Below are 16,962 nucleotides of genomic sequence, written 5' to 3' on the forward strand. Positions count from 1 at the left end.
TTTCTGCTTATCTCTCTGGCGTTTTGTTCCTCTCTTCTCTTTCCTGCCTTCTTTTATATTATTTGAGTATTCTTAAAATTCCCTTCCAATTTATCTTTTGGTTCTTTAGTTACTCTTCTTTATGTTATTTTTATAGTTGTTGCTCTAGGGATCGCAATATACATCCTTCCTTTTCCACAGCCTACAAAATCAATATTGTACCACTTCATGTAAAATTAGGAAACTTGCAACCGGACAGATCCATGTTCTCCTCTACTATTCTTTTTTTTTTTTTCCTGAGGAAGATTAGCCCTGAGCTAATATCGGTGCCAATCTTCCTCTATTTTTGTACGTGGGTCACTGCCACAGCATGGCTGCCAACAAGTGGTGTATGTCTGTGCCTGGGATCCGAACCCATAAACCTGAGCTGCCTAAGCAGAGTGCAGTAAATTCACGACTACACCTGGGGGCCAGCCCCACCCCGCTACTATCCTTTATGCTACAGCTGTCATATGTATCACATCTGCATACATTACAAACCCAAGAAATGTTTTAATTTTTTCTTTAAATATGTATATTAAAGAAAACATTTCCCCCAGATATTTACCATTTATGATGTTCATCACTCATTCGTAAAGATCTGAGTATCACTCTGGTATCATTTACCTTCAGCCTGGAAACACTTCCTTTAGCATTTCTGGTACTACACATTTGATGGCAACAAATTCTATCAGTTTTCCTTTTTCTGAAAATACTTTATTCAGCGCTCACCCCTGGAGGGTGGAGAATCCGTGACGGCTTTTCCTTCCAGCACTTTCAGGATGCAGTTCCACCCGCCGGTGGCCTCCCCCATTTCTGATGATGAGTTCACAGTCTTGGCAATTCTGTGCTGTTTGTAATCTGCTGCTTTTCTCTGGCTGCTTCCAAGATTTTTAAAATTAATCTTTAGTTTTTAGCGATTTGAAAATGATATGTCTGGGTGTGGTTTTATATTTATCCTGTTTGGGGGCTGGCCCCGTGGCTTAGTGGTTAAGTGCGCGCGCTCTGCTACTGGCGGCCCAGGTTCGGATCCCGGGCGCGCACTGACGCACCGCTTCTCCGGCCATGCTGAGGCCGCGTCCCACATACAGCAACTAGGAGGATGTGCAGCTATGACATACAACTATCTACTGGGGCTTTGGGGGAAAAAAGGAGGAGGATTGGCAATAGATGTTAGCTCAGAGCCGGTCTTCCTCAGCAAAAAGAGGAGGGATGTTAGCTCAGGGCTGATCTTCCTCACAAAAAATAAATAAACAAATAAAATATATTTATCCTGTTTGGGATTCACTGAGCTTTTTTTTTTTTTTCATGTGAGGAAGATCAGCCCTGGGCTACCATCTGTGCCCATCTTCCTCCACTTTATATGGGATGCTGCCACAGCATGGCTTGTTAAGTGGTGCGTAGGTCTGCACCTGAGATCCGAACCCACAAACCCCAGGCTGCCGAAGTGGAGCACGCGAACTTCATTGCTATGCCACCAGGCCGGCCCCTCACTGAGCTTCTTAAATCTATAAATTTATGTCTTTCACCAAATTTGGAAAGGTTTTGGTCATTGTTTCTTGGTATATTTCTTCTGTCCCACTGTGTGTCTCTCTCTCCTCCTTCTGCACTCTATAATTTCCCATGTGTTAGACATTTTATATTGTTACACAGGTCTCTGAGGCTCTGTTCATGTTTTTTCTCCAATCATTTCCCCCTTTTTTTCTTCAGACTGGATGATTTCTTTTTTTGTGTGTGAGGAGATCAGCCCTGTGCTAACATCTGCCAATCCTCCTCTTTTTTTGCTGAGGAAGACTGGCCCTGGGCTAACATCCATGCCCATCTTCCTCCACTTTATATGGGACGCCACCACAGCATGGCTTGACAAGCAGTGCGTTGGTGCGCGCCCGGGATCCGAGCCGGCGAACCCCGGGCTGCCACAGCAGAGCGCATGCACTTAACTGCTTGCACCACCGGGCTGGCCCCTAGATGATTTCTATTGATCGGTCTTTGAAGTCACCAACTATTTCCTGTCATTTCCATTCTATTGTGCCTATTTAGTAAAGTTTTAATTTCAGATGTATTTTTCAGTTCTAAAATTTCCATTTGGCTTGTTTACAAAAACATTTTCTATTTCTCTGCTGAGATTTCCTACATTTTTGTTCATTATAAGCATATTTTCCCTTACTTCAGTGAACATAGTTATTAAGTCTGCTTTAAAGTGCTTCTTTAATCATCCAACACGTGGGCTATAACACGATTAGTATCTTTTTTTTTTTTTGTGAGGAAGATTGGCCCTGGACTAACATCCATGCCCATCTCTCTCTACTTTATATGGGACGCTGCCATAGCATGGTGTGACAAGCGGTACATCGGTGCATGTTCAGGATCCAAACCCACGAACCCCAGGCTGCCGAAGTGGAGCGTGCGCACTTAACCACTTGCGCCACCAGGCCAGCCACCACAATTAGTATCTTTTGATTGCCTTTTCTCTTGATTAGTATCTTTTGATTGTCTTTTCTCTTGAGAATGGTTCATATCCTGGCTTTTCACATGTTGAGTAATTTTGAATTGTATCCCATATATTGCAAACGTTACGCTGTGGAGACTCTGGATTTGATCATATTCCTCTGAAGAGAGTTAATGTTCTTGCTTTAGCAAGCAATTAATTTGATGAGATTCAAAAGGCACACTTTGTCACACTTGTGATGAGCAGCGGCTCAGATCTCAACTCAGACGGCCCTCCGCCTGCCCTGTGCAGACACAGTTCAAGGTTAGCCAGACGTGAGCAGTTTATACACAGAATTCCTCTTCCTCTCCAGCTGTGGCTGCCCTGCTCCTTTCCCTGCGTCCTTTAGTAGACTTTCTGTCAGAGCTTTGGTCCCCCGACACCACCACTGTGGTGACTGCGCTGCCCTCAGGTAAAGACACCAAAGCAGGGAATGCATTCTGTGCTGGCTCCGCCCTCTAAGTTTAAATCTGCCTGCTTTTGTTCATTCTCCGGAGCCCTCAGGTAGCTCTTTTTCTATCTCGTCCGGGGCGTATAACTGTCCGCTGTGGGAAAGTCACATTGTTAGAAGCTGATTGTTCCACGTGGAAAACAGGACTCCACTGCATGGCTTTTTGTGTTCAGAAACCAAAGCAACTGTACTGGGCACACAAGCTCCCTAAGAGCAGCACCGCACACCTTGGGGAACGGCTGGGCCTCCACAGGCTGGCTCACAGCAGGAGTCAGATATGTAACTTACTAACGAAGACAGTCTCCAGACTGCCGCCTCAGGAAAGCAAAGCAAGGACACATGCTAAAACAATCTTCTTGGTTAAGAATCTGAATCTAGCTGCAAAAAGATACATTTAAGATAATAAGTTACATTTAACACGATTTTGGTAGGCCCTTTCATCTTGAAAGCACTCCCCAAAGAATGATCAAATAATCTTCTGAGGTTTATTGTCCTATGAAATGTAGTTTCATAGTTCCTCACACAGACCGTGTGTGAGGCTGGAGCTGGCCTTTCAGGCCGTGTTGAGAAGGCTCAGGAAGAGGTCTCTTTGCTGAGATCCGGGCTCTCCGAAGGCTGTGGACTTGCTCACCGTCTAACAGCAGCAAGAGCAGCACCAGTGCAGCCCCTCCTGTGCGCCAAGCACCACGCTGAGTGATGTACACACGTCAACGCGTCCCACCCTCCCAGCAATGCCGACTACCAACCCATTTCACAGAGGAGGAAAGTCTTGTACAAGATCCCACAGTGAGTGCATGGCAGGATCGGGTCAGGCCTCTGGCTCCAGAGCCTCTACTCAGCTACCACGCTAAACTGGTGTCTGAGGGTCTTTCAACTGGAGCTGATGAAAACTGCTTGTTTTACAACGTTCAACTGATACGTTTAGCACATCTGGCCAAGTATGGTACAATTCTACAGAAATTCTCAATTTAACAAATAAAGGCATCCAAGATTTAAAAAATAAATATAATATACTTTTAACTATTTTAAAAGACTATTAACTAAAGTGAAAATAATAACAGTGTGTTGAAGAATTTTCTAACACATGTAGAAGTAAAATATATGCTGAAAAGGGCAATAGGAGTGGGAGATGGTCACTGGGACCCAATGTGCAAGGTTCTCACACTGTCTGTGAAGTACAAGAGTATTTTTTAAGGTAGACCATGAAAAGTTAAATATGCATACTTAATCTCTAGAGGAAGCACTAAAAAAATAACACAAAAAGGCATAACTAAAAAGTCAGTAGAGGAGATAAAATGGAATTAAAAAAAACTTGATTCACCTAAAAAAAAGAGGGAAAAGGATGAACAGAGAAACAGATGGAAAAAATAGAAATCAAACATCAAGATGGTAGATTTAAACCCAAATACTCCAATAACTGCACTTAATGTAGATGGACTAAATACTCCACTAAAAAGTAGAGATTAACATCACTAATCATTAGGGAAATGCAAATATACTACTTCACAACCATGAGGATGGCTACTATCAAAAAAACAGAAATAACAAGAGTTGGTGAGGCTGTGGAGAAACTGGAACCATTGTCTATTGCTGGTGGGAATGTAAAATGGTGCAGCCACTGAAGAAAACAGAATGGTGGTTTCTCAAAATATTTAACACAGAATTACCATACGACCTAGCAATTCTACTTGTGCATATATTTCCAAAAAGAACTGAAAACAGGGTCTCAGAGAGATATCTGTACACCTATATTCATAGCAGCATTATTCACAAAGCCAAAAAGATGGAAGCAACCCAAGTGTTCATCGACCAATGAATGGATAAACAAAATGTGGTCTACATGTACAATGGAATATTATGCAGCCTCAAAAAGGAAGGGAATTCTGACACCTGCTACAACATGGATGAACCCTGAGAACATTATGCTGAGTGAAATAGGTCAGTCACAAAAGGACAAATATTGTATGATTCCACTTATATGAGGTCCCTAGAGGAGTCAAATTCATAGAGATAGGAAGTAGGATAGTGGGTGCCAGGCGGTGGGGGAGGGGGTGGGGAATTAGTGTTTAATGGAGACAGAGTTTCAGTTTGGGAGGATCAAAAAGATCTGGAGATGGACAGTGGTGAGAGTCGCACAACAATGTAAATATACTTAATGCCAGACTATACACTTAAAATGGTTAAAATGATAAATTTTATGTTATGTATATTTTATCACAATAAAAAAAATCTGGAAAAAATGAAATTACAAAATGCATATAAAGTGCCTCAATAAATGGTAGTTATTATAGTTATTCTAAAAAGTAGAGATTGGGGCTGGCTCGGTGGCATAGTGGTTAAGTTTGCGTGCTCCGCTTTGGTGGCCCAGGGTTCGCAGGTTCGAACCCCGGGCACAGACCAATGCACCACTCATCAAGCCATGCTGTGGCGGCATCCCACATACAAAAGTAAAGGAAGATGGGCACAGATGTCAGCTCAGAGCCAATCTTCCTCAGCAAAAAAGAAGATTGGCAACAGATGTTAGCTCAGAGCCAATCTCCCCCAGCAAAAAAAAATAATAATAATATAAATAAATAAAAAATAAAAAGTAGAGATTGTCAGATTGGATAAAAAGCAAAATCCAGTGATATGCTCTTTATAAGAAACAAGCTTTAAATATAAAGACAGACAGACTGAAAGCACAGGGTGGAAAAGACAGTCCATACAGCTACTGAGTTATGAGAACACTTGTGCAGATATGTTGATATCAGACAAAGTAGACTTCAAGAAGAGTACTGCCTTTGATAACAGAGGGACTTTTCACAATGATAACAGAATAAATTCATCAAGAAGATAAATCAATCTTAAATATGTATGGACTTAATAAAAGCCTTCCAAATACACAAAGAATAAGTTGACAGAACTAAAAGGAAAAAGACAAATCCACAACCATGGCTGGAGACTTTAATATTCCTCTTTCAATCACTGATTGAACAAGTACACAAAAAAATTAATAACAATATAAAATATTTGGGCAATATTATCGACCAACTCAACTTAATTGACAATTATAGAACATGACACTCAACAAAAATGGAATACACATTCTTTTTTTTTTTTTGCTGAGGAAGACCGGCTCTGAGCTAACATCTATTGCTAATCCTCCTCCTTCCCCCACCCCCGCCAAAGCCCCAGTAGATAGTTGTATGTCATAGCTGCACATCCTTCTAGTTGCTGTATGTGGGACGCGGCGGCAGCATGGCTGGAGAAGCGGTGCGTCGGTGCACGCCCGGGATCCGAACCCGGGCATCCAGTAGCGGAGAGCATGCACTTAACCACTAAGCCACGGGGCCAGCCCAGAATACACATTCTTAAGTGCAAACAGAACATTCACTAACACAGACCATATGCTAGACCATAAAACAAACATCAATGAATTTCAAAGCATCAAAATCATACAGAGTGTGTTCTCTGGCTACAAAGGAATTATACTAGAAATCAATAACAAAAGCTATTTAGAAATCTCCAGGGGCTGACCCAGTGGCGTAGCGGTTAAGTGCATACGCTCCACTGCTGGCGGCCCGGGTTTGGATCCAGGGCGCGCACAGATACACCGCTTATCAGGCCATGCTGTGGCACCATCCCATATAAAGTGGAGGAAGATGGGCACGGATGTTAGCTCAGGGCCAGTCTTCCTCAGCAAAAAGAGGAGGATTGGCATGGATGTTAGCTCAGGGCTGATATTCCTCACAAAAAAAAAAAAAAAAGAAGAAATCCCCAAATATTTGGAAATTAAACAACAGGCTTCTAAATAACTCATGGATGAAACAAAGGAAATTTTAAAATATTTTTAATGGAAAGATAACAAAGTGCAATATATCAGATTTTGTGTAAGAAGCTAAAGCAATGCTTAGAAGGAAATTTATTGTTTTAAATGCCTATATAAGAAAAGAAGACGTGTAAAATCATCGATCTATGCTTCCATCTTAAGAAGACAGAAAAAGAAGAGTGAATTAAACTCAAATTAGGTAGATGAAAGGAAATAATAAAAATAAGAGTGGAAATGAATGAAATAGAAAATGGACAAAAATTACAGAAAATGAGCAAAGTCAAAAGTTGAATCTTTGAAAAGATTAATAAAATTGATAAACTTCTATCAAGAATTATCAAGGAAAAAATGTCAACACAAATTATCTGTATCAGAAACGAAAGAAGAGATGTTCCCATTAATCCTACAACATGGTAGGATAATTAGTCAATATTATAAATATTATAAACAACTTTATGCCAACAAACTCAACAACTTAGATGAATAGGGCCAGTTATTTGAAGATACAAATTATCAAAAATGACACAAGATGAAGCAGAAAATCTGAATAGCTTTCTATCTGTTAAAGAAATTGATCTCACAATTTAAAAACTTCCCACAAAAGAACACAGTGAACCCAGACAGCTTCACTGGCGAAGCTATCAGACTTTCAAGGAAGAAGTAACGCCAATATTCCAAAGTCTTTCAGACAACAGAGGAGGAGGGAACATGTCCTGACTCATCTACAAGGTGACAGGCCAGTCTGACCCTGACGGAAATCCAGAGAAGGACACTACAAGGAAAAACACAGACTAACATCCCTCACAGACCCAAACACTCTTAACAAAATACTCGCAAACTGCATACAGTAAAATATAAAGAAGGTGACAGAACGTGACCAAATGAGTTTCTCCCAGGAACACAGGATTGGCTTCACACACAGAAACCAGATGCCCTACTCCACCACCTCAACAGATCAAAGGAAAAGAATCACGCAGCCATTTCGATAGGTGCAAAACAAGCATCGGACAAAATTTAAGGCTCATTCATGATAAAAACCCTCAGCAAACGAAAAGCAGAAGTAAACACTCTCAACCTGATAAAAGACATCTACAGAAAAACCTACAGCCAACATCATATTAACAGTGAAATACTGAACATTGAAGAAGTCCAATTTCATACTTCTGTTCAACATTGTCCTGTAGCTACAGCCGGTGCAGCAAGGAGAGACAACAAACAAAACCATGAAGATCAGAAGGCAGTGAACAGCCTCTGTGCAGACAGCACGCTCGTTTACATGGAAAACTCTAGAACTCCACAAAAAACCTACTGTAATTTATACGTGAATTGAGCAATGTTCCAAGAAGATAAAGTCAACGTACAAAATCAATTGTTATTTCTATATACTAGTAACAAATGACTGGAAAATGAAACTTAAATACACATCGTTTACAATGGCATTCGAAAACATAATTTGTTTGTGGGGATAAATTTAATAAAAAATGTGTAAGATAGGTATACTGAAAACTATAAAACACTGCTGAGAGAAATTCAAGAATCAAATAATGGAAAGACAGACCATCGTGGTATATAGATATATGTACATATATCTCTATATACACCACTATATATATAATGGATATATCCATTAATCCATGTCAATGGATTAGAGGACTCAATATTATTAGGGTGTAAATTCTCCCCAAATCAATCTAATATTTAATATAGACCCAGTCAAAATTACAGCAGGCTTCTTTTTTTGAGGAATTAACAAGCTGATTCTAAAATTCATATAAAAATGCAAAGAACCCAGCATAGTCAAAGCAATTTTTAAAAAGAAGAACAAAGATGGAGGACTTACACTACGTTACTTGAAGACCGATTATGAAGTCACAAGACAGTGTGGATTGATGAATAGATAAACAGATCAATGTAACAGGATAGAGAATCCAGAAATAAACCCTCACAAACACAGTCAAATGATTTTTGACAAGATGCCAAAGCAATTCAATGGGGAAAAGAAAGTTTTTTCAACAAATGGTGCTGGACAACTGGCTACTCATATGGAATAAAAACTAAACCCAGACTCACATCATATGAAAAATTAATTAGAGATGGATCACGAAGCTAAATGCAAAAACTGAACCTATAAAGCTTCTAGAAGAAAACACAGGAGAATATCTGCATGGCTTTTGGTTGGGCAAAGACATTTAGATCGGACACAGAAAGCATGAACCAAAAAGGAAAAACAACTGATAAACTGACCTTCAACAAAGTTAAAAAGTTCTTCTCATCAAATTAACACCATTATGGTGGATACAAGACTCTATGCATTTGTCAAAATCCATAGAACTATATGTCACAGAGAATAAACTCTAATGTACGCAAAAAAAAATCGGCGTCACCCAGAACGTCAGGGACCTCAGGATGGAATGCAGACTGTGCCTCCTGAGTCTAACTGCATCACAAAGGGACGGTGTGGACACACTGAGGGAGACGGGAAAGAGAGCCGACCTCAGCACCTTTGGAAAACGGTGTTTTGACTAGAAACTGTAAGGCTAAAGACAAAAAGAAACCATACACAAAAACTGTACTCGGGTTGGTAAATTTCTTCCACGCTGGGGGTACGGGTGAACAATCCTGAAGCTGCTTCCCATGCACACTGGGGCTAGACAATCAGAAAACGGATGGCGGATGCTGGGCAAGTGACAGACAAGCACCTTACAGACACACAGATGAACAGATACATGTTATCCAGCTCCGCCCCTGAGAGACCACAGGCAGTGACGGCCCTGCAACAACGCACATGGCCAGGGCCAGGGCCTGGCTTCTGAATGCCACTCTCCAGCAAGAGAAACCAGCTCCTTGGAGAATGGCTGATTCTAGGGCTGAGGCAGGGACAACATGACGAGCCTGGAGCGTCTGCAAGTGCCCAACAAACAGCAGGACGGGGCACGTCACAGGGACACAGGGGCCAAGTGAAAGAGCTCCCGATGGCCAAAGCTGGAATACTGTGAGCAGCAAATACACAGCACAGTGCTGGACCACAACCCAAGTGTACAACACACCTCCCCAGTCCACCCTGACAGGAGGAAATGATCCATCCATCAACACGTGGGCAAGAGAGCCCCTCCTCACAGAATTCTGCACAAGGCAGCCGACCTTCCCTGTGGGAGGCGGAGCTCTACTCCCACCCTGGAGGGTGGGCTGCTCAGGGAGCGGCTGCCAGAGAAGACAGGAGGGACAGGACAGGGAGCCACTCGAGAGGAGACACCTGGGACACCACTTGACCCAGTGCCCCAGGTCGACATCCCCTCACACCATGTGACCGGAGGGTCAGCTCACCCCTGGGGTCTTCTTTCCAGGAGCCCACAAACCCAGTCTAACCACAAGGAAACACGGCACACAAACCCAAGGTGAGGGACCTCTTACAAAAGCCCTGAGCAGTCCTCCTCAAGACTGTCAAGGTCGTGAAAAAACAGGAGCGTCTGAGACACCGTCACAGCCCAGAGGGGACAAAGGAGACGTGACACGCAGCGCAGTGTGGGATCCTGGATAGGGTCCGGGGCAGAGAGAGGAGGCTGGGGAGACGCGCGAATCTGAAGTCGGGAGGGTGGGTATCAGTCAGGTAGCACCGTCGTTTCTTGGTTCTGACAAGTGTACTGTGGTTACGTCAGACGTGGATATTAGAGAAAACTGGGCTATCTGCAACTTTTCTGTAAATCTAAAACTACTCCAAAATTTTTAAAATTAAGTTTAAAAATACACCATTAATAAAATGAATATGCAAGTCAAAGAATGGGAGGTAATACTCACAACATATATATCTGACAAGACTTGTATCCAGAAGATATAAAGGACTTTTACAAGTCGATAATAATAATAATAAAAAGGGCAAAGGACTTGATCAGACACTTCAGAAAATGGTACAAATGGGTGATAAGCAGATGGAAAAGCGCTTAACAACAGTAAGCTCAAAGAAATGCAAACTAAAGCCACAATGAAACACGGCTCTGCCCCTCAGGCCACCAGGGTGGTTTCACTCCCAGGTTTTCCCCAAGAGAAGTGAAAGCATGCCACAGAAGCCATGTACAAGAACGTGCATAACCTCTTCAGTCTCACGAGCCAAACCGGAGAAACCCACCCAGGTGCCGTCCCAGGCCGGCCGGGCAAGCGCTGCGGCCCGTCCCCAGCCGTGTTGACACCGAGGGTCTCAGACGGTAGCCCGACACACACAGGCTCCATCCTCACAGCTCCATCCAAGTTGGGGCCAGCACAGGCAGAGCAAGGAACAGCAGCAGGAAGCAGAGCCGGCCCGCTTCTGGGGGCAGGCCTAGAAAGGCTCACAACACTGCCCTAATAAATCGCCAGACAGGGTGCCTTCGACAACAGACATTTGCTTCTCACAGTCTGGGGGCCAGATCAGGGTGCCAGGGGACTCCGAGTCTGGTGAGGGCCCCTTCCCGGCCTGCAGATGGCCACCTCGCTGTGTCACTCTTTTCCGGGTGCACGCAAGCGGGGAGAGCTCTCTCTCCCTCTTCTTATAAGGGCACTAATCCCATCCTGGGGTCCCACCTCACGACCTCACCTAACCCTACTCACCTCCCAAAGGCCCCACCTCCAAATACCACCACACTGGGGGTCTGGGCTTCAACATGTGGATTTTGGGGGGACAAAGACATTCAGCCCATAACACGAGGGAACCTTCAGGGTCGAGAGAAATGTTGTCTGTCATGACAGGTGTGCAGGTTACACAGCTGGATGCATTTGCCAAAACTGGTCAAACTGGACCTACGCATTTCACTACAGGTGAATTATACCTTGATAACTAACTGAATAAATGCAATTCATTTCCTATTTCATAGAAAATCATATTGAAGCCAAAAAGCTAAATAACGGGGTAAAAACGTTTCTACAAGGTAATGAAAAATTTGGTGAGAATTTAAATTTTACTGTATGTACTTTCACAACTCTTGTTCTTCCTTAGAAAAATTGGTTTCAATGAAGAAATAATGCCTCCAGGTCACTGTGATTTTAAACAAGTGAAGCATCAAGGTAGCTGGGTGGAATTATCTTGGTCAGTCAACAGGGGTTAGGTGCTGGCAGGGCAAACAGGCTCTCCAACAGGAAGCCTGGCTGTGACCACTGGCCAGGGCTAGGTGGACCACCACCAAATACTCCAACTCCACTCTTCATCACCTTCTGCTTCACACATGCTGATCTTCCTGTTTCTCCCACAGGAGGGCACACTGGACCCCCATCCCTCAGTGCAAGTACTGCTGGTCACCTCCTTAGCAAGCAAAGGGAGCCAACGTGAATGCGAACCTATCTGTCTATCTATCTATCTATCTATCTATCTATCTACCTATCTATCTATCTATCTTTTTGTGAGGAAGATCAGCCCTGAGCTAACATCCATGCCAATCCTCCTTTTTTTTTTTTTTGCTGAGGAAGATGGGCTCTGAGCTAACATCTATTGCCAGTCCTACTCATTTTTCTCCCCAAAGCCCCAGTAGATAGTTGTATGTCATAGTTGCACATCCTTCTAGTTGCTGTATGTGGGACGCGGCTTCAGCATGGCCCCACCAGCGGTGCGTCAGTGCGTGCCTGGGATCCCACCCTGGGGCGCCCAGTAGCTGAGCACACACACTTAACCGCTAAGCCATGGGCCGGCCCCAATGCGAACCTATTAACATGCTTCTCGAACTAAAAGTCCCATCTGGTGCTGGGACAGAGGATCAACGCTGTGAGTGGTTTGACTGCAAGCACAGGAAACATTCCAGTCTGTTGACATGTCCAGCACTCGCTGCCCACCGTTTTGCGCACTCAGCACCCCTGACAGGGGTGTGGACCCTGGAGCCTACCTGTGGGGATCTGCGTGCTGGGAAACCACTAGAAGGCTTCCTTCGCCTTGGGGATGGGAATTCTCAGGGCTATGATGATTGGAGGTCCTTCTTCAAAAGAATTACCAGCTTACCTTGGAGCAAGGGCGATGCAACCGGGGCTGGGAGGTGCCTCTGGGGCCGATGCTGCCCGTGAACCAGCCGGCTCAGGGATCCCACCAAGACATCCGCGCGCTCCGCCCTCCGGAGGAATACGCGGAGCGGGGGTGTGCATGTGCCAGGAAAAGAGACTTTCTGGATACCCCAGATTTTATTTCTTTCCACGAGCTTCTGAAAACGTGGCCACTGACATCCTGGCTACACACAGACCACCCTGCGGTGGCTCTCAGCGCGGTGGGCCCGGGATGACCCAGGCGACCGACCACCCCGGTGGGCCTCCAGGGCTTCCCCAAACTAAAACCCCGAGAAAGACCCAGGCCCAGGTCTCCCTCTCGCGCGCAGCAGTGACACTCGGAAAACGCGAAACAAAGGGCCGGGCGATCCGCCCCCTTGGAATCCAGCAGGACGCGGCGGCCGGAACTCGCACAACGGCTTTTGGAGCAGAAGCTGCCCGCGCCCCAGCGTTCTTCCTAGAAACGCGTACGACAGAGTCCACGCCGCTCGCTCTCGCCGACGGAGGAGCGCGTCGGTCACGCTGTCGCGGCGGCCGCGCGGGCGTCCCGAGAAGACCGCGCCGCGACTCAGCCCCGACTGCCTGGGCGACAACGACGGGGACAAACCCAGGCCACCGGCCCGCGGGGAGGCGGTCAGCGCGGCTCAGGACCCGGCGGCCTCGCGGCGAGCAGCCTCCGAGGGCGTCGGGCTCGAGGTCCCGGCTCCGGTTTCGGGGGCTGCGAGCTCAGGACGCCGGAGGTGGGGTGGGGTGGCGCAGGCCCACGCCGAGGAGGGGCCGAGTCCCCGCCGACCCATGTCCCGCCTCTGCTCCCCGCCCCGCCCCGCGCCGCCGCCGCCCTGACCGCCCGCCCCCGGCCCCTCACTCACCCGGGCGCCCTCCAGGTTCCTCTTTCGTACCCCCCGCCCTCCAGACCGTCGCGCCGCGCCCCCTGGGACCTGTAGTCTCTCCGCCGCCCCAGCCCGGGTGCCTGGGAGCGCAACTCCCAGCCCCATACTACAACTCCCGGAGATCCCCGTGAGAGCCCACCCTCGCCGGGTGGGTTCCGGCACAGGGTTCTCGCGAGGCCGAGGGAGGCGCGCGGAGCGACCTGGGAAGTGTGGTCTAGGGTGCCTCTGTCCTAGCACTCGGCTAGGGAAGGAGGGGAAGGACTACAGTCCCCAGGATTCCCCGCGCGCCGGCCATCTTCGGCGTCGCTAGGAGACCGGAAGCCCGGCGGGGCGGGGCGGGCAGGCAGGTGGAGGTGCCCGGTGGCCGCGTTCCCGGCCGCTCGGCGTCCGCCCCGGCCAGTGGGGCTGTCTGTGCGGCGTCCCCGCGCTGTCCGCTCCGGCCTCCACCGGGGAAGCCCCGGGTCCCTCCGCGTGTGGGGCCCGGGCGGAGGCGATGGTGGACGCGGCCGCCCCTCGGTGTCACGCGACGAGTGGGAACGGCGTGACGGGCCCCACGCGCGGGTCACGGTTGGAGCGTCTGCGAGGACCAGGCCGTTTCCTGATTGGAGCGGGAGTGAGCAGACGGCCGGTTCAGACAGCGCTCCTCTGTGTGGTTAAACCCGGCTCCCGGTGAGCCTTCCGTCCGTCTTCCTCCCCAGGCCGGGTGTCCGCTCCAGGCCGGCAGACCCGGCTCCTGGCCGTCCCAGCCACGGGCCGGCAGGGACAGGCCCTGCAGGGTTCGCTCTGGGGGCTTCTTGGCTCCCTTGCGGAGGAATCTCTGTCCGGGGCTCTGCCGGCGTGAAGAACCTTTACCACGGGGGTCCAGGATCCACTGGGTTATGGCAGTGCCCGCCCGCACCGAGGCTGCCCTCTCACATGCCCCCTTGGGCGTGAGAGCTGCCCTGTGGAAGGAGTGTGCCAAGGAGCTTCTGGGAGAAGAGAGTAAGACTGACCCCTGCCCTTGTCATGTCCGGCTTGGGTATACCTTCCCTGGCAGTGGGTGTGCCCCACAGAGAGCAGCGGGCCGGAGAGGACACTGGGTGTCCCAAGAGGATGTCATCGTGAATGACATCCTCTGCTGCTTTTCTGCTTTCTGTGCCATGGGGCCGGGGCCGATTTTCCTCAAGGGCCTCTACTTTGAGAGCAGTGTCTGGGCTGTGAGTCTGAACAGAGAGATGTGACCTTGGCCTGGACCAGGAAGGGCACCCACAGCCGAGTGCGGGCACCTGGGCAGACTGCTGTCAGCAGGGACTCTTACAGAGGTTCTCTAGGTCTCTGCTGTGCTTCCGTATGGCGCAAAGAGGTGTGACCTCGGGTTTCTCTGAGCTGGAGAAGCCTATCGGACTGGTTACTCTTCCCAGTAAAACTCCACCCTGTGGCCATGAGGACTCACTGGTGGGGAGGGGCTGTGAATGCTCCCAGTCGGTCCCAGAGACCTTGGGGTCTAGGTGACAGGACTGACAGCATGCTGGGCTGGCTTTGTCCCAACAGTTGTCCGCATGTGTGGTCTCGAGCTCTGACTCTGAGCCACCCTGGACAAAAGAAATCACGTGTGCATCCTGCAGACTTCACAGCTTTCGGTAAATAGAATCGGTAAATAGAATCATGGGTGTGCTAATAAAAGAGTTTGGACCCTGTCGGCATCCCTGGGTGAGAGTTGGGCGCAGGTTAGAGTTAGGACTTGCAGGTGTGTGGGGGCATGGGTGCCACAGGACAGCTGGCATCCGCCCACACCCAGCCCCTGGGCTACCCGGCTCCGGAACACTCTCGTGGCCTCCTTCCCGGCTTTCCTGTGCCGACTGGCCATCCAGCCTGAGTTCTGGGGGTTCTCCTCCCTTTTGGACGCCGCCTAAGGACATTGGTCCCAAGTGTGACTGTCCAGAGTTTTCAACAGAAGTAGAGTGTTAGTCTTGGGACGTGAGGATATTCTCCAAGCAGGAGCACTGGGGGCAGGAGGGAGAGCCATGCTTGCTGAGTTTCTGTGATCAGAGGCAGGAGGTGCCTCCCAGGGTGCCCCTCGGGATGTCGTCTCCAAGTATGACTTCCAAATGGCACTGTGTTTCCTTTCACCAGAAACTTGGGCCTAAGCGCCCAGGACTGAGGAGGTCGCTGATGACAGCAGGTGTTCGGAATGGTGTGACTCTGACGGTGATGATAAAAACTCGTGAGAACTAAATGGTGCCTGGGAACGTGACAGCTTACGTGGGCCGTTGTGATCAGAGGAACCTGTGAGAACCCAGATGCTTCCATTCTCCTCTTCATTAAAGCACTGGCTTTGCCCTCTGCTAACGCCTCCTCTGGAGCCCTGCGCCTGCCGTGCATGTCACAGAATTACTTTGCACATCTAGGAGCTGAGCTGTGTTTCCCCTTTCTGGGTTATTTTCTGAAGACCAGTGGACGCGGTGTTTTTCCAGGATTGTGTTATTTGTTGCTGAGGCTGCCTGCTTCAGCTCCAAGTCTCCCTGACGTCAGGTCGCCTGTTAGTAATGGATCGTTTAGTATCAGAGGGTGACATTTTCACTCCAGCACTTCTCAGGATGTGGAACGTGGGCTCCCTGAAAATGCCACCAAAGAAACCTGCTGATAAGACGATGCTGAATGTCTCCTTGACGGACTGAGTCTCTGCAGAGTCCCCAACCTGGAGGCTTGGGGGTCTGGGTCGAGGTGGGTGGTAGAGTGTGGGTAAGGGTCCTGGGATGGTAGTTTAGGGTGGTGGATATCGCAGGGCAAGGGTTCTGAGGAGTGGGGAGTAAACAGTCTTTTTGTGGGATCTATTGAAAGCCTGGTGTTTCCATTTTTTTCTGTAAAGTTCCTGAAATGAATAATAAAATTATCTGCAACTTGTGTCTGTCTGCACAGGAGTTTCTTGAAGTCTCATAACCAGCTGCCCCCTGGATACCTCTGCTGGGAGGTCTCCTCCATCCCTCACACTCCAGTGGTCCACAGGAGTCCCGCTGTTACTGAGCTGAGGAAGTTCCCACTACTCCCGCTTGGCCAAGAGGTTTTATGTTTGTTTTTGTTTTTCATCAGAAACGGATATTGGGTTTTGCCAAACACTTCTAAAAATGATTTTTCTCTTGTTGTTTATTTGTATGGTGAATTGCATTGATTTTCTAATGTTAGACAAACTTTACGTTCTTGCGGAAACCCCATCTGGTCATGATATTTTGTCCTTATTATATATTGCTGTATACACTTTGCTAAAACTCTCTGAGCTAAGACCTCATCTGCTAGGGATTTCTGTCTCTGTGCTGTGAGGGGCCTCAGTCTGTGC

General features: G+C 47.7%; 1 protein-coding gene across 4 annotated transcripts in view; it reads right to left on the reverse strand.

Moving 5' to 3' along the window:
• Positions 1–13,785, reverse strand: part of LOC131412686 (RING finger protein 223-like) — a 40,291-nt gene extending 26,506 nt beyond the window's left edge. For 2 of the 4 annotated variants that reach the window (XM_058552572.1, XM_058552571.1), the window contains exon 1: positions 13,629–13,785. The gene's annotated coding sequence lies outside the window, so the exon portion shown is untranslated. Of the gene's footprint in view, positions 1–12,608; positions 13,554–13,628 lie in introns of those variants that run through there. The other 2 variants (XM_058552569.1, XM_058552582.1) reach the window with 2 other exon arrangements.
• Between the last annotated feature and the right edge of the window lie 3,177 nt (positions 13,786–16,962).

The sequence above is a fragment of the Diceros bicornis genome, chromosome 13 (assembly GCF_020826845.1).
Source record: "Diceros bicornis minor isolate mBicDic1 chromosome 13, mDicBic1.mat.cur, whole genome shotgun sequence".
NCBI lineage: Eukaryota > Metazoa > Chordata > Mammalia > Perissodactyla > Rhinocerotidae > Diceros > Diceros bicornis.